The 23,911-nt window shown below is 49.8% G+C and overlaps 1 protein-coding gene across 3 annotated transcripts in view; it reads left to right on the top strand.

Annotated features, from left to right (window-relative positions):
* ZFHX3 (zinc finger homeobox 3) overlaps positions 1 to 23,911 on the top strand; it is a 382,420-nt gene that overhangs the window by 225,605 nt on the left and 132,904 nt on the right. For 2 of the 3 annotated variants that reach the window (XM_039696465.1, XM_039696467.1), the window contains one exon: positions 18,345 to 18,655. The gene's annotated coding sequence lies outside the window, so the exon portion shown is untranslated. Of the gene's footprint in view, positions 1 to 18,344; positions 18,656 to 22,720; positions 23,001 to 23,911 lie in introns of those variants that run through there. The other variant, XM_039696469.1, reaches the window with a different exon arrangement.

Genomic DNA, 23,911 nt, shown 5'->3' with positions numbered 1-23,911 from the left:
TGTGGTTTGGTGGGCAAATGGGAGATGGCTTTTCCTTCTGGCCATATGGAGGATGCAGCCACATGATGTGAGGCAGAGGGAAAGGATTCTTTGCTCTTTATTTTATTTGGTGGTGTTTCTTTTATTAAAATTGCTCAGATTAATCAACCAGTACCAAGAACATCAGCATTGGTTTAACCACTTTGGAAGAAGGGAACACCAAGCGTTGCCCTGGCTTTCTCTATGCACTCCCTATGAAATCAAGGATATATACACATCTGCATACAGAGATATGTTAGGGATATATTGCATAAAAATAGATTGCTTGTGATTGTCAGTGAATTTGTTCCTGGTACTGATCACACGATTGATTTTAATTGTCCAACCTGAGGATGAACACTGTGCTTTGCAGTGGTGTAACATTGGTGTGCATGTGTAAGTTATGGTTTGCAATGATAGAGACCTCACATCAGGGCCTTGACATCATCATCATTATTATTATTATGATTACTACTACTACATCCTACTTTAATGTCAATAGCATCTACACCAGCACATGGTTGTCATGGCGCTTGCCACTAAGCTCATGAGAAAATTAGACATTTATTCCATAAATAAAACTGTCTAGTTTATGGCCAGATAAAACTGATGATCGAAAAAACAGAGAGGTAAGGAGATGAGGAAGAGGAAGATTACATCCTCATGATCAGTGTACATGGGAAATGATAATTTCAAATAAATACTGCATTGCAAATGCCGTAGGAAAACAAATTTTCCATGTTCTTTTACATGTCCCTTCTCTCCTGTGAAAGGTGGCTGTGGAGTCAGCTGTTATTTGTATATGAATTTATTGGATACTTTTTTCCCCCCCAATTCTCTGTATGTCTGCAGCTTTGCTCATTTCAGTTCCTGAATTCTGCCCTCTGATATAACATCTTGTACCTCTGTTTAGAAATGGACCTTTTGGTCAGCAGACCAAAGCTATTCAGAATTTTGTGTGTCCAGCATTAAATGCTGCACAGGGACCTGATTTTCAGGGAGCTGGTGTTGCCACTTCAGGTGGCTGAAGGTGCTGTGCCTCAGGAGCCAGGTGGACGCTGGGCACCTGCAGGGAGCTTTGCAGCCCTGCATTTGGGAGAGGTGGAGAGGCTCTGGCCATGCACCAAGAGGGCATCACCAAGTGGCTGAGCCCCTGGCAGGGCTCCAGCTCTCAGTGGTGGTCACATCCGAGTGAGTCACTCCACTTTGCCTGGCCTTCCTGGACATTTTCTGTCAGATCAGACCTCCACTTGCTCCACATATCATAGACAAAGTGCATTCCATTGTGTGGTTTTCCAGTTCTGAATGGAGGGCTGGAAGCTTTTCTCATAGCTTTCCTTTGGGAAACTGGGGCTTGTCACACGTTTGCAACATTGCCATAAGTGAGATTTGGTGATCTGAGAGTCCACAATGAAAGCTGCCAAGAAAATGAACACCAGTCGTTACTTCCAGTGCAGCACCATCACTGTGAAGCGTGTCTCTGTCCTTCATCTCTGCTGGCACACGGCCAGTGTTACCTTCTAGTGCAAGCTCAGGTTAGTCCTGAGTACTAAAAGACTTCTAAAAGACCTGCAACCAAAGTTCCTCCCAAGCTTTGCAGAGACTTTCCCATTTCTCAAAGACATATTAAGGATTAGCCAGAAGCTTTTGAAGAGTTTCCAAACGAGTCTTTTAAAATTATTAGATACAAGTGTTCAGAGTTGGTGATTTTAAAATCTTTATATTTAACAGATGCTACTTAACCTACACCTTTACTGTTATGTGACCTTGATTATATATTTCCATCAACTGCTTTGATTACAAATTTGCACCAGAAATGTTTTACTCCACAGTTATTGACATTTTTCCCTTCTCTGTTTAGTAACGGTTAATTATTGCACACAATAATCAATTATTTGAATTTATTGTATCAAAGGTGAACTTCAGAACTCAGGTTTATTGTTTGTGAGGGTTCTGTGGGTAGTGCTTGACACAGCTGGCTCTTCTTATAAGTTGTTCACACCCATCAGCTTTGGCTCATACTGATCGTCACAGATGTTTCCTTGTTTAATTTGTTGTACTTTGATTCCTGTTTTTTATAGCTGCTTTCATATCCTCTTTTAGAAGAGATGTATAAACTTCCTTGTGAAGAGAAATTTGCAGCTTTTGGGGCACCAAATGAATCGTCCTTAGATCTTGGCTGGTTTTCACAGGGAGTTTTCAGGTTATTTGTTGTGTTCCACACAGGTGTCTTTAGGGTTGGGAGATTTACTCCTTTCAAACACATGGGAATAGCACTGTGTGGGTTTTTTAAGGAACGTAACCAGTCTTGTCTCTTTGTGCATTTAATCCACTCAGGGTTTGCTCAGTAGGATGAGGGGCCAGTGCTGCACAGTCCCATTATGGCAGTGGACACAGCACAAGTCACATCCATTTCTCAGTGACCTTCCACCCTCTCCCTTTGGGGATTTTTTCCCTTTTCTTCTACTGGAAATGGCTGAAAGCAAAACCCAAACATTTAAACATGACAGTATAAAACCAGCTCCTGTGCTGTATGAATACCCAACGGTTTCTGAACATTTTCACTGAGAATCCTGGTCAAACCTCCAGAAACACTTCTCTGCAGCTGGCAGAGGCAGGCTGGGGACACGTTCCTGAGCCTCTGGGGAGGATTTGCTGGTGGCAGCTGGACCCGAGGCTGGTGGCCCAGGCTGGACACGGCAGCTCCGAGGGCACAGGCGGGGGCTGGATGGGGCCCACGTGCCTGGCTCAGAGCAGCAGGGCCAGGCCCTGCCCCAGTGCCACTGCTCTGACAGGGATTTTGTTGGAACTGGACAAGGAGGGAGCTGGTTTGTTGCTCTAACACAGCCCCGTGCCTGTGGGTGTTGATGTCAGCCCAAGGAAGGGATTTTGGCTGCATGGATGGGTGGGTGCAGTGTGGAACTGGACTCACTGTTCAGGAACTGCGCTCAGCATTACACAGTTGGTACCACGTGCCCCCACTGATGAGCAGCCTGAGCCCCTCTGAGCCCGGCCCAGGGCTTGTCCAGCCTTGGGGCCACGCAGGTGCTGCAGCTGCTGGACAGCATCCTTTGGGTCTGGTCTGTCTGAACCCACCTGAAGGTCCCCTGGAGTTTGTGGGTGGCTCGTGGCTGTTCCTGGGAGAGCAGAACCCATGGGTGGCACCGTGCTCTGATTTCCTGTGTGATGTCAGTGTCATCTTTGTGAGAGCCGGAGCAATCTGAGGTAAATCAGGACTTCTTGCACTTGTGCATCTCATCTTTATCCCCTCAGACCTATGCTGAAGTTCCTTTAATGAAAAGGCAGACTTGGGGTTTATTTTCTATGTTTGAAGTTTATAATGGCACTGGGGAGCCAGGGGACATGCCAGGGGGTGTCACCAGGATCATTTCAGATCCCTCACCCAGGACACAGACCTACAGGGCTGTTCTTGTAGAGACCAGAGACACAGACTCACAGGAGGTGTTGTTTCAGAGCCCCAGCCACTGATATCAGCTGCAGCACTACTGACTGCTGACACTTTGCTTTGGGTGATATAAAACAGGGTCATTTCCAGCTCTTAAATATTGAAAAATTATTGAAAACCTCCTCTGTTTGCTTAGCGGTCAATGTTTAATCATAGGTAAATATTCCACATAAAAACAACAGGTTATCATTAAAGTCTAGCACACTGGCCGCTTTAGGCAAGGAGGTGGGATTGTGTTCAGGTTTGTGACATACACACACGGGCGAGGGGCCCGAGATGGCAGAAGTAGCACGTGTGCCGTGGCGCTGTAGCTGTGCTGGATTTATTGCCGTTGGCACAGGTGTTGGCGATGAGCTGTGGCACTCAGCTCGTCTGAGCCCAGAGCTGGTGTGAGCACTGGGGAAGTGCTGAAAGAGGAACAGGAAACAGATGGGAGATGAGATTTCTTAGAATGCTGCACATTTCTGAGAGTTTCCAGCCCAGTGCCACACCTGGGAGAGGCAGGGCAGCCCTGAGCTGCTGTCCTTACACGGGCGTGCAAGGACAGAGCCAGAACAGACACAGTGAACTCCAGCTAACAAAGTGAGCGCAAGAAGCACTTTTGTACTCCTCTGGGGTTTTGAAAACAAATGCAAATATTTTAATCCTCTTCTTTTATATCGGAGAGCGAGGGGTTCATGAGCCCCGGCTCCGTGCTGGCCGGGCAAGCCCCGGGAGCAGCGGGGACACGGCTGGGGACTGGGGACAGGGCTGGGGACACACTGGGGACACACTGGGGACAGGGCTGGGGACACCCCGGCCTCGGGGAAGCTGCTGCCCAGCCCCAACGCGCTGCCACACGTTTTTTCTCGGGCGATTGTGTTGGCAGTTTTATTTCTATTTTCCTTCAGAGTGGAGCTGAGCTCTTTAGCCACGAAGGGCAATTTAATCTTTTTGCTGATAAGACGCTGAAATGCTGCAATCCGGCTGACCTGCTGCAAGCAGACCCAAGCAGCCGGGCTGCCCGGCGCTCCGGACGCCCCTCCCGGGCAGGGGCGCAGCCCGACCGCCCGCTCTGATTGCCCGGCTCCTCCGGGCTCCGCAGCCTCCGAGGCAAAGCTCCTTCCTCCCCCGCCGGCCCCCTTTCATTTTCCTACAGCGCATTAAACCTCAAGACGTAGTTAACACTAATCCTGATTTATTTAGGATTTATCTGCATTATTAATTCCAGTCATGTTGTGAAAAAGTACCAAGGGTTCCAGTTTGTATGTAAACTTGGGCCGTTTTGCAGAGAGGTTTATTTCAATCTTCTCCTTGAAGTGATATTTTAGCCAAAATTTCAGACTTTCCCCTTTTTAAAACACTTCAGATGGAAACTAGCCATAATAGTTTGGTTTATTGTTATTTTTTCCCCCAGTAAATACCCTCTTGGACTATTTTATGCATTAATCTGGATTTGATGTGGATTTAAACATTTACAATGCAAAATAATTTGGGTTAAAAATAATCCCCCTTGATAAAGCTAAAAAACCCCCCCAACTGTCACCATCTCTGACAGCCAGACACGGGCGATCCTCGAGTATGCAAATGCAGATGAGGAAGCCCGAGAGCAGGAGAAGCCCGAGAGCAGAAGCCCGAGAGCAGGAGAAGCCCGAGAGCCATCTCTCGATGTTCTGGAACCACGGCCCAAAGCTCGGCCCGGTGGCCAGGCTCGGTCTCTGCTGCGGATCTCACTGCTCAGGCTGGGCCTCCCCCAGGCTGGGACTGCGAGAGGAGAATATTCCTGGGGATCTGTGCCGTGAGCTGGGCAGCACCCAGCCCCATTTCTAATTTCTAATTCAGGCCTTTCATTGGGAGCGCTGTCAGAATTCACGTGGCCCCTTCTCCCCTCTGAGGCCGTGGTGCTGCTGCTCCTCACCACCTCTTCAGATATTCCCAACCAGATTGCCAGACCTAGAGGGAACAGTATTCCAGGGCATTCATTTGTTTCCTGAGTAGAAACTTGGGACACTGGCATCTGTTGATGATCTCGGTGTGCAGGAACAAGTGAACAGCTTCCTGGGAGAAAAATCCACTGAGGACTGCTGAAAAGTGGGACATCCTTGTAGCTCAGAAAGTTCTTTAATTTGAAGTGGTTGGTGATAGCAGCACTGTCTGCTCAATAATTCCATACTCGTGCCTGCAGGACTGTTGCTGGTCCCTGTTGATGACAGGACACTGACTAGATGGACCTTTAATTTAATTTATCTTCTTATAATCTCTTAACTAATGCGGAAATGGGAAGTATATGGTTTGGTTACCATCCTTCTCCAATTCAACAGAAATCCATAAGGAATATCCTGTCATTACACCTTTGTGGTCTCCGCCACGGTACCTGAACCAGGCCACTGTGGGGTCACCAGGGGTTTCTGCTGGGGCATTCATCCCTGGGGAAAGCCCAGCTCTGCAGCTGCCCTCAGCCACTTCCATCACGTCCTGGGCTGTCAGTGTTCCAATAAAGCAAATACCCCCAGCCCTGGGGTACGGCTGGCAGCGGGAGGGGAGCAGAGTCTCTCCTTTCCAGCAATTTGAGGACAGTATTGGCTCCCACTCTGTTAGCAGGCAGACACTGGCCCCTGGCCCTGGCACTGACCCTGGGGGGACACGAGGGGTCCGGGAGCGCCAGTGCAGCTCCCAGCACGGGGCTGGGCAGGGCTGCCCACCTGGCAGCTCCCCGATGGCCAGCTCTGCGTGCTGTGGAGGCGAGCAGTCAGCTGCAGGGTGGGAAGGGAAGCCCTGAGCGGGGTCTCAGCACATTTTGGAATGCCCAGTGGAAATCAGGAGTGCAGCTCCATTCAGGAGCTGGGTGCAGGATTTTGGTGTAGGATTTCAGCACACTCCGGGTCCAGGCTCAAACACGCTGAACAGCAGATGCTGGAGGGACGCTGGCCTGTCACTGCTCTCTGGGACAAGGTGCCTGTGCTGTGTCCACACCAGCCAGCTGGAGACTCCCTGTTGTGGGAACATCCCTGTCCCACAGTGGGCTTCACTCCGGGCCGGTGCAGACCCTGTTGAAGGACACGCCAGGGATGACCCCCCAGGAGTCAAAAAAGGCAATCAGCTGGAAAAGGTAACCCTGTTGCACCCAAGTTCCACCCAAACCGGGTTGTCTGACTCGAACTTCCAGTCACTTATCGGAGCTTTTCCCTGTTGAAGACTTAAAGGCCTCCCAGTCAATAAACACATTAGCTCACTAAACATGCGGATGCCTTTTCTTCTCTGGATTAACCCTTTGGGAGCTGGGGCTTCCATTGGATTTGTTAGGATATTGATCACAGATCATGTTTGCCTTTCAAACTCTGTTTCTGCTTTGGACTTGACAGATAGTTCCAGTGCTGAAGCCAAGCAGCAAATTGAGTGTGGCCACACAGGGAAGGAGCTTTGGGAACCACCCACGTAGGGCAGAGACCCCTTCTGGAGCCCCCCAGGGAACCATTCACCTCACCAAGAGTGACTTGTTCTCATAGGGAACTGCTAATTAAGCAAATACTCAAATGTTAAACAATGTCACATATATGTCTATTTTCAGTATTAGCAAAAATTGTATTAAATTAAAATACACGTTAGACTAATTTAGCTCTTCTTCCCCTACTGAACATCACTGGCTCTTGCAAGAAATGTCTGTAACTGTGCTTGGAATGGAAAAGGAGCCCAGCTGAGCCAGCCCCACTGCTCTGCGTAAGAACATTAAAGGAGCTCTTGGAGAATGATTTAGAAGAAACTTTACAAAATGGAAAGGTCATATTATATGACCCTGCTGACCCAAATGCATGCAAAAATATCACAATTAGTGACCTAGAAGAAAGCAGATCTGGCTTTTCAGCACGTGTGGTAACCTTATCCTCTCATTCCCAGTCGCCTGAGAATCTGGAGTAAAATGTCGCTGATTTTGGTTAAGGCTCTTCCCTATCTCACCTCTTGTGTGTGTCAGAGTCCTGTTTAACACACTCTCTTAAAAATGCAGCTGCACCTGCCTGGCTCAGAACTGGGCAAAGCAGGTGTCGAGTGCCCTTTAATCTGGACCATAATCTCAGGTTTTTGAGCTCCTGGTAAATCCTCCTCTTGTATAACTTTGTTGTTTCTGTGCAGATACTGCCTTCTCCTGCCACTCCAATAAGTTATATCAAGTCTACATGCTTTGGTTTTAGGGCTGTCTGTTAGGCTTGCTAAGATCTTCTCTTTTTTCCATCTAGTTGAGGATTTCATAGTTTTTCCTCTTTTTATAGTTTTTTTGAAGAAGGATTTTTCAAAATTCTGCTGTGGAACTGCATGTGAGCTGTGCCTTTCCCAGTCTGCCATACAAAGATAATCCTCTCGCTGTACAACATCTAACTTCATCCTCTTTCTAGGCATTAAATTTAATAACAAAACCCCCAAGAAGGTGGTATAAAAACTCATCCAAACCTTGCCTCCAGGCTTGGCTGGCCTTATGGTTCCTTTACCCCCTCTTCCCTCACACAGTTGCTCCCTTTCCATCCATGGGATGCTGGCTTTAGCAGCACTTCCCTGCACATCAGCTCGACTTATCCTGAGGAGGAGGAACATCGTCGTCTGATAAGGTGGAATTTTTCAGGCAAGGAATGCTCAAATACTGTAAATGCTTCTAGAAAAATCATGAGGTGTCACCCTGTAGTGCACAGCTTGGAGCTCATGTGGCCCTAAAGGCAATTGTTACAAAACTCTCATTTAAGTGAAATATCTGTGTTTTGTGAGCTTAACATGCTGCCTCCTTTCCTGCCATGTTGTACAGGGATTTGTCCTAGATGGGATTTGGTTCTCAAGGTTATTCCTATGGTTCTTGTTAGCCTCTGTGTTTACTTTTTGATTTATTCTCATTTAGGCAGCTGAGATTTTCTCTTTGTCTTCAGAATTCATGTAATGGGTTTGCATCATTTTCTGCATTGTGCACTGGGGAAATTATCAATTGGGCACACAGCCACGCTGAAACAGCCACACTGAAACTTTCTTTTAAAAGCTCAGTTCACATGTGGAGCACGATGTTATTTACCACCCAACCCACCTGACAACATCCTCTGGAGACCCCTCAGTGCACTGTCATGGCTGTGACTGGAAACTGTGGTGTAATCCGAGAGGGAAAGGGTCTCTCTGTTTTCATACTCATGTCAGAGAAGAAGCTGATAAGAGTTACAGTTTAAAGGAGTTTTTCTGAGGCTGTGAATAATTAACCTTCCAGTGCTGCCCGGTTTGCGGTGTCACACACGGGGAGTGCCGTCACTTGCCCGCTCCAGCAGTGGTGACAGCTCCCGGCTGGTCTGGGGCACGTGGAGGGGATCAGCTCACGCTTCTCCATCAGCCCTGGCTGCTCTGCTCTGCTCTGCTGCCCTGAGGAGCCAAGGACTCGGGGCCAGCTCCCCTGGCTGCTCCGGCCAGCTGCCCTGCTGTGGCCACAGCCTGTGCCCCTTCATCGGGAACCAGAGCCTTACTCCTGCAGAGAGTATTTGTTTAAGAGGATTTCCTTTCTCATGCAGGGCCTGCAGTAGCCATGCCAATAAGGGTGGGAGCGATTATGAGAGATTGACTGTGGAATATAATCCCTGTGTGCTGCTGGTTTGATCTGGGGAAGATTGTGTTTCAAAGGTAGCGGCTCATCCCGCGCCAGGAGCGGCGCTCCACCCGTAAATAGGGCTCTAATGAGATCCGACAGCCCTGATTTCTCTGGTGATACAGTAAAACAACACGACCAGTGCTGATGGTTTGGGGTCCTGACCTTTAACAAGGACTCGCGACACAGGGCAAACTGCCCAAGAGAGATGGAGGGGCAGGAGGCCAGGGGACAAGGTCGGTACATAATGAAGTGGTCAGCATTGGATTTCTGTCACTCACGGTGGTTAAGTACAACAGTGAGGGACTTCAGTAAGAGAAACTGTGAAAGAGCACATGCAGGAGTCACAGAGAGCGGGGGGTCTGGGGAGGGTCAGCTACCTTCTGCTGCGAGCTCCAGCAGTCCCAGTGACTTTGGTAATGAAGAGGGTGAGGGCAGGAATCATGCAAAGATGGTGAGAGAGCAGGGAGGGAGCACAAAAGATTAAAGCAAAGAGAGAAGGAAATCCAAGGGGACTGGCAGTGTGTGCCCTGTGATGTGGGGCCAGGACCCAGAGCGAGGAACGAAGCCTCTGCAGCAGCAGCAGAGGCTGGACCAGAGGGGCTGATGACGGAGCCCGTTTGCCCAGGCAGCATTCCAGCGCCCTGTCGGGCAGCACGGGCTCTCCTGAGCACAGCCCTGCCCAGGAGCTGCCTGCACCATCAGCCATGGACAGCCCAGCCGTGCAGGAGCTGGGCCCAAACACACGTGCCCTGTCCCAGGTGCTGCCAGCCTCAGCCTGTTCTGGCACCAGCAACTTCTTTGGGGCCCCAGGGGTGGCTCGTCTCCTTTTAGTTCCTTTCTGCTGCTAGATCTAAATTTAGTGGGACTCTTAGCTAAGAAAACGAAAATACCAAAACTATTTGGTATCAGACTGCCTGGGGTGAATGCAAAGAGCAAACAGCGAAATACAGAGGCAGCCAAGACCTGTTATGAAGGAAGCACTGGCAGCTGATGGGGCCTGAATTTAACATCTGCTTCCTTTTCAAGTGTTCTCCTTCAGACCTGAGTTCAATAGAAACATTTCATTGCAATTTTGCTAATATGTCCATCGAGGCTTCAAGTGACAGAAATTAAATGCATTCAACCCAAATACAGAAGAAGTCTGTGACTAAGCAGTAACCTCAAAATTCAGGTGACCAGAAACCAAAGTGAGAATGGAAAATCTGAACATGTTATTCATGTCCAGCATGCATGGGATGCTGTGTAGGATGCTAAAAGCAACTCAAACAGCATGTGATGAGTGGGAAAATACATTTTAAAGCCACTTCAGACACAGTAGCCCAAGCTAGCCTTATTTACATGAAGAAAAACATAATATATAGTTTAAACACTGCTGGTCCCTTGGGAGGTGTTTAGACTGCAGGGCCCACAAAGGACAGAACCAGTAAATCTGATGTGTACAGGAGTCTCTTATACAGAGCAAAATAACCTTTAGTCTCAGCTGTAGGACTGTGAGAACGATTGCAGAGAGACACCTGTGTTTGCATGGGCTATGGTCAGTGCCAGGTTTGTTCTTTTGCCAGTTCTTCTTTATTTGGATGTTTTATTGTTGTTTTTTTTTCTACTGTAAATGCAACCATTGAAGCCAGGCAGCCTGTGAGAGAGGTGAATTGCTTGATTCCACAGCATTGTTTTAATTTGTCTTTGGATGAATTCTCATATGCTTTCATGAGAAAATTGCCCATTAGAAGCATTCATTTAATTTAAGAACAGTTGGGAGAGGAAGGGTTGGGATGACAGATGGAGACTGTGGGTGTCTTATAAGAGAGCAGAGCTTTTTGTGTTTATCTTTTTGTGGCACATAGTTGCTGTTCTCTGCTGCTTCAATTTTTTTAATCTGTCCCTTTTTTGTGCAGTATTTCTTCGAAATCTCTTCTCTTTTGTACTGGAAGTCTAATAGATTTCATTAGTTTTTCCTGTACCATGTCAGCTTTAAAACATTCCAGTATAACAGACTGCAGGGAGGTAGCCTCATAGGAAAGCAGAGTGAAACAGGCTGGATTTCAGTCTTCAAGTCTTTCAGTCTTCAAGCTTAGTTTGGAATTGCACAGAATTTAGCAGAAAAGATCCTGGAATATTGAACTGATTTCTTGCCTTAACCCACTGACTGTCCAGCAATGGTACACACGGGCTGAAGGAGTTTTCTAGCTGTGCCAATGCCTTTGCTGTGTAGTTAAAGGTTCACTGTCAGAAAGTGGCTTTAATCTCACAGTTATTTAAATGTAGTCTTTATTTAAATTAGTCTAGAAGTAAATACAAGGTTTCCAAGCATTCTCGTTCAAAGCACGGAGATAACTGCTGTGGGATTTGTGGATGTCAGTGTGTCTGTCCGTGTCAATGCCCTGCGTGGTCCAGCCTGCGACACCTACCTGACAACAAACCTGGGTATCAGTGTCAGGCAGGCCCTGACAGCACTGAGGACCGTGTTCTATAAACAGCTGAACATCAGCCCATGCCAACACGTGTGCCCAGTCCAGCTGCTGAGCGTGGTCCAGCCTGCAACACCTACCTGACAACAAACCTGGGTATCAGTGTCAGGCAGGCCCTGACAGCACTGAGGACCGTGTTCTATAACCAGCTGAACATCAGCCCGTGCCAACACCAGTAACTGTGTGCCCAGTCCAGCTGCTGGCAGTGTTTTAGTCATCCAGACCCTGGGCTGTGACTTATACCTCTTTTCACAGTCCTGAAGTTGTGATGACAAATAACCTGTAAGTTGTGGTACCTCTGCCTTTGCACTGCCAGGCCCCTGCATGAAGCTAATTAAAATTTTAAAATAAAATTAACTCCTGTTAAAGGAAGATGGAAAACAGTGCAATGTTTGTTCAATATACAACTTGCTTTGCTCTGCAATATCAGTAGCAGCCTATAAATACAGGGCAGAAATTTCAAGCATTAGTCTCACTTGTTCTCACCATGTTACACATGAATTTATTTGCATCTCTATGTGCTGTCCTGAGGTTTGCATTGAACAAAACAAACGTGGTGATATGAGAAGCAGAGTACATTTATTAGATTTTTTTTTACTTTTCCATGAAGTTTTTCTTACTGTGACCCAGTTTTTTCCTTACTCTTCACAATTTCTGAATGATTGGATCATTCTCCACTCGCCATTCTAATGACAAAACCTCTTTTCCAAGGCTCTGTCATTGCTTCCTTTGATTGCCACAGCCACTTCTTTTTGCTGCTACACACACATTTCAGTCCACAAAAAATACACCTTAGGAGTTTTCTTCGTATTTGATTTGTCTTTTTTATCCCTTCAGATCCCTTGTTCTTCCTCCATCCCTCCTTCCTAACAAGTCAAGTTCATTCACCACCTCTGGCCCTTCCTCTGCGTGGTTTAGGTTCATGTTCCCACAGTCTCTCCATCAGCTCCGTCAGAGATGAAGCTCTACATGTACTTCTCTTATTCTTTTGATCTCATACAAACATCTCCCTTCTTCCTTTCACCTGTATCATCTATATTGTTGTCCACCAGCTGAGCTGCAAAGCTTCTGCTTTCTCCTCTCTGCAGTGTGCACTGGCCCTACACGGCTCAGCTTTCCTTTCCCTCAGCTGCAGCCTCCCATGACAGCCCTTGAGCTGTGTCCATCCTGCACCAGCAAGCCCAGTAAGGACCAGTGGGGTGGGCTTGATTTGGTCACCGCTGGTGCTGGAAGGGCAGGAGGGGCTCCTTTGAAGGGCTGCATCCCACTGTGCCCAGGGACAGCTGGTGCTGTGGCACAGCTGCCTTTCCTCCTGCAGTCAGCAAGGAGACATCTCATCCCAGTTAGCCCCCTGGGAGCCCTGCTCCTTCCTTGGTCAATGCTCCAGCTCCACAGGACATGCTGACTGGCTTCCAGCTGCCTCTTCCTTCCTCAGAGCGCCGCTGGCTCTGTTACAGACTCCTCTCTAGGAGATCTTCTGTCAGCTGCCTCAGCCCTGCAAGCCGTTATCCCGTGACCCATTGTCTGCACCAGCAGACGGGAGACAGGGACATTCCTGCATCTGTCTTTTCCTGCTGCCCTGATTTATTACGCTGTAAAATAATAAAACGTTAAAAAGGTTGAACCTGAACTGAAGCTATGACTATGACACTATTAATCAAACTGCTGGAGAATTACTTTACATTCGGTGCCTTGAGCACTGATCCAGTCCACTAAAAGTTGGCCTGAAACATTGTCCACAATCTTAGTTTTGGGCCTGGGAAAAGCAGTTCTGGATATCTCTGTCCTCCTCCGGTGGTGGCTGTGCAGGGCAGGCAGGCAGGGCTGGCTCATCAGGTTCTCCTGCTCCGCCGGCCATCAAGCGTCTCTTATCTCAGCCGTCGATGCCACGCTCACTTGATGTCTCAGTTCTGGAGCAGAGACATTCCAGCTGCTATCTGGGAAGGCTCTGGCCCCAAAAATATTTAGTTAGCAGCCATTCAGTTAAGTGGAATTGACTTTTTATCGGCTTTCCTCGGTGCGTCTGCCAGCAGCGCAGGCTGTTTCCTGCTCCCCTCTCCCCGGCCTGTCAGCCCGCTCGGGCTGTATCGGCAGCGCTCGCTGATCAATAGCGGCACCGCGCAGCAGCTCACGCCTGGCTGCCCGGGCATCGATCCGCCTCCAACAGGTACTGCCCGTCTGAGGCAGCGGCTGCACATCAACACCTGCCCTTGCTTCAGGCTCGTTCATTCTGGGGGGTTTCAAGGAGACCCTTGCCCTTCTCTGGAGACTCGCCAGGAGCAGACTTGTAGCAACTTCCCTCCTGCCTGGGACAATCCATGACCACTGTGCTCCCCATCCCATCCCATCCCACACCATCCCATCCCATCCCATCCCATCCCATCCCATCCCACCCCGTCTCGTCCCGTCCCGTCCCGTCCCGTCCCGTCCCATCCGGTCCCATCCCATCCCGTCCCTTCAGACATTTTACAGCCTGTAAAATCTCTGCCATACAAGCACTTCCAAAGCACCTAGTCTGGGAATGACACCTTGGACTGCTCGAGTTAGGAGAACTCAGAGGTTTTGCAATTAGGAAGATGTGCGTTGATGAGACACAGAGCATCTGCAGCTGTCCCACCACTCTCCTCATGGGGGACCCTCTTCTGTCCCAGCTGGGGATCTGGGGGCTGTCCCCATGTGCCCCGTGTGCTCCAGCAGGATGCAGCATCCCTGGCCTGGGCTGGCACTGGGCACCAGCCCACAGATTCCATGGGGCTGCTTGGGCAGGGGTACCTGTGGGAGGAGGGAGGTTTATTGTGCCAGCTCATACAGCAAACATGTCATCCTCCAGCAGCACCCTCATGCAGCAGAGGCTTTTGCTGAAGCATAGAGCACTGGGGTTTCAGGATGGCACCTTCAGGGTATCTGTTCTGGTCAGATGCCACAACAGAACAGGAGATGATGGACTATGAACACTGACTGGCCACCAGCAGTGTCCCGGCTGTCCTACTTCTCCTTACTTGCTGCTGTCCCCAAATGTACCGGCATTTAGGGAACTGGTCAGTGTTTTGAAGGAGCCCCAGCAGCTGTCCCTGCACAGATGTGCTCCCCGCCAGGCTCCCGCCCTGATCGCCCACAGCGCTGCTCTGGGGGCTGGGAGAGGGCAGAGGGGCACTGCAGCCCCAGCTGCAGTCTGGAGGTGAATGCCCATGGCTCAGACCTGTCCAGCCTGGAGACCTCTCAAGAATTAGAGAGGCCTTTCCTGGCTGGTTTGTACGTGTGCCATTACAGAAGGGCTGCAGGGCTGCCACGGCAGCTACAAACTTCCAGTGAAATGAGTGTTTATTATTATAGGTTTGATGCAGTTCCCAAAAGACCCTAATCAACAAGTAATAAGGCCTCGAGAGAGCAATTAGAAATCTGAACTTTAACTCTCTTATAACCACAGTGTAGGAAGTGACTTCTGCTCCAGTTTGGGGTTTGCCACCTGGCATGTGAACAAGGGGGAAATACCAAAAACCTGAAATACCAAAAACCTGAAATACAGAATAACTGCAGAAAAGTATTTGAACAATGAGGTACAAGGTCCATTTCCACAGCAAGTAAATGTGGGTGTGGAAAAAAGCATAATGGTTTAGGGGGAATCATGCCCAAATTTGCAGCCTCTCTATCACATCTAGGTATTTTCAGTGCTTCTTCTCAGCTTTAGACAAGCACCAAGGGTATTCAGTGCCTGTACATGTGCAGCATCTGCCCCCTTTAAAGAAAAAGAATTACCTCAGTTTTCCCACTTGTGAAATAACAATATCTGCCTAAAGGCAACACCAACCCTTGAGATGCGGGTTTGCTCAGAACTTGTTTTGAATACTTTGGATAGGCCACTTCAGACAGGAACTGCACATTGAGTAATTCTTGCCATAGAAAGTCACGTGGCTACTGGAAAGCAAAAAATTGCATAAGAGCCCGTCTGTGCAGCACGGCTGTCGGGGAGCGTTGGCCAAGAGGGCCCTTGCTCCACCAGCCCGCCAGAGCCAGGGACCCTCGGCTTCCCAAGGAGCTGTGCCAGCACCAGCACACAGCCACAGCTGGGACAGCCCTGGTCCTGCAGCCTTAGGAGGTGTTCTCAGAAGGGTCACTTGGCTGATTTCCCTTCCTGAGGTGCCGGGTGTTGGAGGACCAGGCTCTGGTTCCCTGGCTTCCCTCTGCCCAGCCAGCAGGCAGCAGCAGCAGGAGGGGGCTCGGCAGCACGGGCAGGGACTGCAGGTACCTGCAGACACACACGGCTCCTGCACCAGCAGGCACGGCCAGGGGAGCTGGGCCTGCCCTGTCAGGGGTGGGAGCACCCAGGGGAGCTGGGGCCTGCCCTCTGTCAGGGGTGGGAGCACCCAGCAGGCACGGCCAGGGGAGCTGGGCCTGCCCTGTCAGGGGTGGGAGCACCCAGGGGAGCTGGGCCCTGCCCTCTGTCACAGCCAGTGTGCAATGGAGACGCACACTCCCCACTCAGCCCTACCACGGGGAGTGCTGGCAGTGCCATGGTGCTGTCCCAAGCCCAGGATGCTGTGCCTGGGAGGAGGAAGGGCTGCATCCCTGCCAGCTGCCTGTAAGGACAGCATGGCTGGGCAGGCCCTGGAACCTGAAGATCCAGGTGAATTTTAGATGTCCCAGCCTTAAAGAAATGTCAGGTCTCAAAGCCTTCATTTGGTGTACAACTGGAGCCAGCAGAGGGAGTGAAATGCAGGGACACTGTAGTGTCCGTGGAAAAAGGAGCTGCCAGGCTTTGGTCCAGGTGCATCTGGCTCAATGACACATCTCAGAACCCAAAGGGAGGGTGTACCAGCTCGGCCCTGCGCCACAGGTGACACAGATATGGATTAACAGAGGCACGTGATCACTGGTAGGAGAGAGGGGTTGTCTCCTGCATCGTTATCAATAGAAAAAATAGATGTTCTTGGGGCTAACATTGTATGTTTCCAGTAGGAGAAGGTACCCAGAGGAACCTCAACCTCTCAAATAATTCCTGTTCCAAGGGGTCTGAGTGTTGTCCCCATGAACAGGTTCAAATGCTTTATCTTCTGGCAGTGTTCATATAGCCCTGAGAGTGACCATACAAAGTCCTGAGGAGGAGCCTAAAATCAGTAATGCTGATATTGCTTCTTGTTGTCTTATGCCTCCAAAATGTCCTGGTCTTGGCATTATCCTAGGCATGAAATGTGACAGACATTCACACACAGCTTCTTGGTGATTTCTTAGTTAACTTCTTTCTTCAAAAATAGCAATTTTGCAAATGGATTAGTTCTTCAGCATCCACTTAGAATTTTTTTTAGACTCATCTTTAATGTGCCTTCAAAGACAGAGACAGTTTGCCCTTTTGACTGAGCATTGGCCATTTTCATTCACCATTTGATTGGAAGAGATAGGACATGATCTTTACTAAACTCTTTAGTAATGTGTGAGCTTCCTCCCAGCTGCCTCTGAAGGAGAATTTTGAAAAGTTTTTTAATCTGCGTGTTTATGCACCAGTTTCCAAAGAAACACTTCCTTTAGCAAAATGCTAAATTGTAACAAGTTGGTGGCTTTAATAATTCCATTGAATACTGTGGAATTAGCTTAAAACAAGTTTTTCCTCCTTGAAATGAGATTATGTTTGTGCCTGGATCAAGCAACTCTGCACCAGTCTTGAACTTGTTAAAAGATGGAAATCAGAATAACCACTGCAATATTGAAATGGTAAAACGAGAACAGAATGGCAATTGGCCAGTGTTTATGAATCAGAGAATATGATCATGAAATCATAAGAATAACCACCAAAAGGTAAATAAATTACCCAGCCTACTACTTATTTTCATGTGCAGCTTGACACAAAAGCTGAAGCCATGAATGATTTATACCTGTTTTAACAATAATACTCATTTTCCTGAAAGATGGTCAGCACTCAGGCTGCTGTGGGCACTGTGCCAGTCATTGAAAGGTTAATGTCTCAGCAGCAATACATTAAATTATGAATTATACCAGTCCCAAAATGGAAGGTTATTAGCTCGGTATGTTTAATTAGCCCGGCTCGAACTTTGCCATCTGCCAGCAGTGCCCATCACTAATGCACGGCCACGTGGGATAGGAGGGGTGGAATCAGATGCCAGAAGCAGCAGACATTGCCCTGGGCCAGCCCGGCTCACCTGGAGCCCCGCCGGGCCGGGCCGGGCCGGGCCAGGCAGTCCTCTCGCGGGTGCACGGCGGGGATGAGGAGCGGCAGCTCGCGCTGCCCGCCCGGGGAGCTGGGTGCTGCTCACAGCCCGACCTGCCGCGGGCAGAGGGGCCGGGCTGGGTCCGAGCCGGGGCTGGCCCGGGGCTGGGTGCCCCCGACCCGGAGCCGCGATGGGCCGGAACCGGCGGCGCTGGCCCGGGAGCGCCGGGGCCGCGGTGCGGGCCGCGGGCCAGCGCCGGGAGGTGGGAGGCAGCACATCCCTGCCGGGGCTGTGTTTGCACAGCATCTCCTGCCAATGACTGCACAAGGCTACAATATTTAGCTTTTCAATAAATATTTAAATTTTGCTTCTTTGCTTATTTATTTTTTTTAAGAACAAACAAAAACTAATAAAAAAACCAACAGTAAATTCTGTTGGATTTTTTATTGGTTAAGATTATGTGATGCTTTGGAAACATAATGCACTCAGTATTGCAATAACTTGATGACTTCCCGTGACTTTGCGGGTGCTCATGGGGAGCCTGTGTGCTGAAACTTGGGTTGGAACTGTGTCCTGGAAAACGTGGAGCAGGATCTGAACTTGTAAGAAGCCAAACAAAACCTTAATTTTAATTCTTATTTTTGTAGGTAGGATAACCTTGCCAAAGAGGAAAGGAATTTGGACAGACTTAACATCCAGCCTGTGCAGCTTCCACGAGCTGGACGTGAAAATGAAGAGAGAGTTTATTCATTCCCATCTCAACACAGCCCACCAGAATTAAAGGACATTTTAACCTACAAGGGAGATTGGGTCAAACACTTCCCAACCTGCCTACACAGAGAAGGCTGTTCAATTCCTCTGGCTACCAAGTCTCCACATTTCTGTGTTGGATGTGAAGAGCAAAGGGAGTCTGGCAGGAGTCAGGAGGCATCCAAGTCAGCGTAAGAGACAGCACCAGGTAGAGGCTTGATTCCTTTTTCCTAATATTCTTGCAGTATGCAGTGTAGACATTATTTCTTCTCCTCCCCTTGAACTTTTGTTGATTTCCTCTTCTCCTCATCCACGGAGCCTCTGTAGTTGTACTTGTGGAGCAAGTGGTATGGTTGGAATATCGGTGCAGCATGTATTAGAGTGAAACCTGCAGACAGAAATAGAAAGTAAATGGAAGATTAATTGATCAGAGGAAAGGCAGAGGATGGAGGGGATAAAGGAAAGGCAAGGAGAGAGACAAGTAATACCTTGCCTGTGTGCTATGGTAATTTATTATTTTTATATGGTGCCCGGGGTGTGCAGTATCTGTTTTACTGAACAAATAGAAGAGTTCTCAGCCCCGAACAGCCAACATATTAATTTATTGTGTGACAGCCTGACAAAATGAGCAGCCAGGCCAGTGTGACGAGGAATAATTTAGTGCTTGTGGAGCATGAGTAACTTTACTATTGGTACCCTCACTGGTGAATGGCATCTGATGGACGTCTCTTTTGTTTGTAAGGACTTACTGTACAAGAAAAATTTCCCTTCCAGGGGCATCTGACTAGGGGAGTGTCTTAGGGCATGGGACAGGGGTCTGTCTGGAGGAGCAAAGAGGCTGCCAGGTCAGTACCCTGGGAGGGGAGGGGTGAGGACGTGAGCCCCAGCCTGGCACGGGGGGCATCACAAACCCCAGAGTGGGGTCTGCAGGGACATGCACAGGGAGCCAGATGTGGGGAAAAGTGAAGGAAGAGACTCGGCAGGGGCAGCTGGAGTGTTGGCTGTGAGCAGCCTCAAGCTGCAGTTCCTGAGGAGCCGTCCAGCTGGGCCAGCAAGGAGATGACCTGAACCAACACGCTCCAGTGGGAGAGGCTCCAGTGCAAACCTGCCGTGACCGCGGCACCGGGGGAGCAATAGCTGAGTTGTTTTCCAACACGGTTATTGCCACTTAAATTGCAGTTTTATTCCAAAAGCAAATTCCAAAGTTTTATGTCCATAAAGGTTTAGACATAAACAAGAAAGAAGTCAGGAAAGTGGTATGTACTGTGTAAACAGTCTCACTTTATAATTAATGCTGGAGATCAGGGAGCAGGAATGGCTGTGCATGTGTGGTCATTCAGATTTACTGTTGCTCTGATTAAAACCTAGTTGGGCAATAATTTTATGCCCAGGTAGGGGCAGGAGGAGAGCAGGATGCCCCCAAGCAACCCATAAATAGTGTGGTGAAGACAAAGCGTTTATTACTTAGCTTCACAAAGGCTCCCTAAGTGCTCTCCCAGGGTATATATACTCATACCCCAGATGCCAATTCTGCAAATTAGCATTATTTCTCAAAATCCTGTGTAAATAGAAGTCATTTAAATACTTGATTTCATCAGACAGAATCACCCATGGAAATGCCAGTCTCTTTTTCTCCCTTTTGTGGGGTGAGCAGAGGTTTTCACTGCCTGGGTTTTCATTCCTCTTGGAATACTTTCACTGATGGCAGAACCTGGCAGGGTGTGGGATCCATACAGGACTCAGTCTGCAGGGTTCTGTCCCATCTCAGTGCCTCATGCTGGTGTAAAAGCAACTCCGGGGCATAAACTTTACCATTTATCACTGGAATGTGCTATTTTGAATCTTCTATCTAGCAGTTTAAATTACTGTGCCAAAAGTGGTTTCGTAGCTAAGACACACAGGGAATTAAAGGGATTTGAGATTCTGTCAAAGTACCATTGGGATCTTCCTTTTTTGTAATTAGAGAAGCCACCAGTGAGTTCGGCTCAGGCTTTGCTGATGGGCTGTTGTTTTGTCATTGGGCATCCTGCCACCAGTAACTTGCTCAAATTTTAGAAATTTCACCATTATTTTAATGCATTTTTGTATGGGATTCCATGTAGAAACGGGTGCCTTAGTTAACAGGATAACAGTAAAGCAGGGTGAGAAAGACATGATGAAATAATTTTCCTATATATAACATATTTAAAGTATTTCAGGATTTTCCAGGGCTAAAAACAAATGTTGTGTTTTAAGGATGCCAGTCTCTGCTGTTCAGGGCAATAAAGAGACAGACTTAATAATGAATTTTGCAGGGCATTGGACTTGAGCACCCTTACAGTAGACAAATTGCCACTGACCAGGAGAACAGTGCAAGGAAGAGCTGTGTTTGCTGGGAGGGAGAAAGCACTTTTCTAGCAGGTAGTTTGTTTTTTAATTATAATTGTTTGTACCTGCTGGTGTTTTGAATTTTAAGTTAATTCCAGAGAAACAGGGAAGGAAGAAAAGGGCAGGTGAGCTTGATCAGTGTGGCACCATGAAAGGACAGGGTTTCATGGTGCTCTGGAAACAAACCAGGAGGAGTTACACCAACATCCCATCTCATGTGCTCTGCTCCATCAGAGTCACCTTTGTACCCATTGTACAAAATGGGGAATAGGGCAAAAAGTGGGGGGAGTGAGCTCTGAAGTGCATTTCTGGGCACTTCCAGCATACCCTGTGTCCCATCTGAGCTGGTCCTTCATTGCAGACAGTGAGTCTGTGGCAGAGCTAGGAATAGAATCCAAGCCCTTGTTCCAACTCCCAGATCCTCAAGAGTATTTTTAGGAACTTAATACCATTAATTTTATACTCTTTTTGGCCAAGGATCTTAGAAGCAGGATCATGCTTCCTCCTGAAATAATTTTTTAAATCCTACTTGTATGCTCTTGGACAACTTTTTTTCAGGGATCGTGTAGAGTTTAGCGCTATTTAGGAACAAATGGGCTTAAAAATTACTTTTGGGAAGAGTTCTGCATGGACCGTGCTTTTGTGCAGCCTTGAAGTGTGAGTAAGGATGGGAGGAGATGGTGCACAGTCTTGGTGTTCTGCAGGGCAAACAGTCCCTGTCTGTGAGGGCTTTGGCAGAGGGCAGTGGGGGCTCAGGCATCTCCTGTTGGCACGTTCAAGCTACTGAAAAGGTGGAGAAAAAGTTCTACATCTACAGATTTCTACTAACAATCATATTTTTCATTGTGCTAACTCAGCAAACCCCTTTAAGCCTGCATCCTCTCTATTATTAATTAATTGATTTCCTATATGCTCATTATTTAGTTTGCCTGAGTTCCTCACAGGGTGCTCAGCTGCAGTCAGCTCCTGTCACAAATCGCCAACACCTCGAAAAGGCCAGGCCAGGCGAGGGGAGGTTGAGACTGGATTCTGGAAGTGCTGGACAAAGCTCTCAGGCCTGTGGTGGGATTCTCGGGTCTGTCCTGGACAGAGCCTGGAATCCCACTCGATATTCCTTGTAGGTTCCTTCTAGCTCAGGATATTCTGTGATTTAGCAATCAGGAGAAATTTCTTCTCTGAAAGTGCTGTGCAGCCCTTGCACAGGCTGCCCAGGTCAGTGGTGGAGTCATCCTGGAGGGGATTTAAAGGCTGTGTGGTGTGGCACCCGGGGACACGGGTGACTGGTGTCCTTGGCAGTGCTGGGGAACTTCTCCAACCCGAATGGCCGATCCTACAACGGGGTTGGAGAGCAGCTTCCCATGGTGCAGCCACTCACCAGGTGAGCAGATGAGCAGGGTGTGTTTCAGTGGCTGCCCTGTTGCCGCTGCAGGGAGGGAAGGTGTCAAGGGCTGCTTTAGGGACTGCTCGAACAAACAACGACCCTGGGGACAGGGAGGAAGCCTGGCTGGGAGGGGTTCAGCCGGGCCAGGGCAGGCGTGGCAGAGGGGCTAGCTGAGTGTGGTGCTGCTGCAGCGGTCTGCTCCGGCGTCGAGAGGCTCCTGTCCTTTGCTCCACGCTCTCCTCACTCGGTCCAGCTCGGGTGGTAAACGTGCTTATTGCAGCGCTAATGTCCTGCAAGTGGGATCCCACCTCCAGGTATATTAGAGTAATGAGTTCACACCTAACTAATGGAGACTTAATAGAGTTCCTAATAGGCTGCCTTTTCCCCCCACGGTTTATGACCCCGCGGCCGGGCGGTCAGGGGAGGGAGGTGAGAGGCAGTGTCAGCCCCGGCTCGGCCCCGGCCCGCGCCTGGCCCGGCAGCGTTTCCAGGGACAGCGGCTCTCCACCTTTCTGCAAGGAAAAATAAACAGTTTGAGGCTCCTGTGTCTTTATTAAACATTTCCTTTAAGCTGCATACTTTGGCTCCCTGCCCAAATGCACCAAGAAAGCATCCACAGAGCAGCTCCGCCGCGGGCCGGAGCGAGCAGCCCCCGGCGGGGCGAGCACCTGCCCGCTGGCTGCGGCCCAGGGTGTGCCCGGGCCTGCCCGAGAGAGGGGCCGGCGTGACCGCGCCGGGCACGGGGTGCCGAGCAGCGGCAGCATGGTGGCCCCCGGCCAGCACGCGGCTGCGACGTGGCGGCCAGGTGGGTGGGCAGCGCCGGGCACACGCGGGGAGTGCCCCGAGCGCTGCCCCGGCGGCGGCGGCCCCGCGGCGGGCTGGGCTCGGCCGGGCGGAGGGACGGACGGACGGACAGACGGAGGAGGGAGGAGGAGGGAGGGGGCGCGGCGGTGATGTCAGCGCGGCCTCCGGCCGGCGCTGCCAGGTAAACAGCCGGGAACAGCCGGGAACCGCCGGGGCAGGCGGCGGGGCGGGCCGGGCCGGACCAGCCGCCCGTAACCCCTTCGCGCCCGGGCCGGGGCTCGCCCGTGTCACCGGGGGCTCCCGGCGTGGGCAGCCCCGGGGGGCCGGGGATGCCACCCGGCCCAGGGACCCCCCAGTGCCCGGGCACGGACGGCGGCTGGAGCCCGGCGTGCAGCATCCCCAGCCGGGCGTGCAGCATCCCCAGCAGCCGAGCCCCGCAGCTCAGGTACAGGCAGCTGCGCAGCGGCTGAGGATATTCTTAGTTTGCTCTTGCCTCATTCACCAGAAATGCGCCTTCTCTGCGACGCCTTCGGAGCAGCCCAGCAGTTAAATTAGTAACTGCGATAAAAGCTACCGATGCTGTTTGGAGACAGGGTTTCTAAATCCCCGTCATCCCGCACAACGTGTGGATGGAGCCGTCCTGGAGCTCGAGCCTTCAGTCCCCTCCGCCAGCATCCATCTCGGCAGAAAGCATGCACAGCTCCACGCAGGCTCTGCCTAGACTGGGACTGGGTCTGGATCTTCTTCGGGCAGGACAGGGTATTTTTTTCAGCCATTGTCCAGTAAATACTGTGCATCATCTGTATGTCTGTCCTGTCCAGAGAGGCAGAGAGGAGCTGCAAGATAGGGAGCTGAGGAAAGCCCCCAGAGAGCCACTGCTGATGGCCAGGTGCCTGCTTGTCCCCGCTCAGC

The sequence above is a fragment of the Passer montanus genome, unplaced genomic scaffold (assembly GCF_014805655.1).
Source record: "Passer montanus isolate IOZ18808 unplaced genomic scaffold, ASM1480565v1 scaffold98, whole genome shotgun sequence".
NCBI lineage: Eukaryota > Metazoa > Chordata > Aves > Passeriformes > Passeridae > Passer > Passer montanus.
The sequence above is the reverse complement of the archived record's forward strand: the minus strand, read 5'-3'. Positions and strand labels throughout refer to the sequence as shown.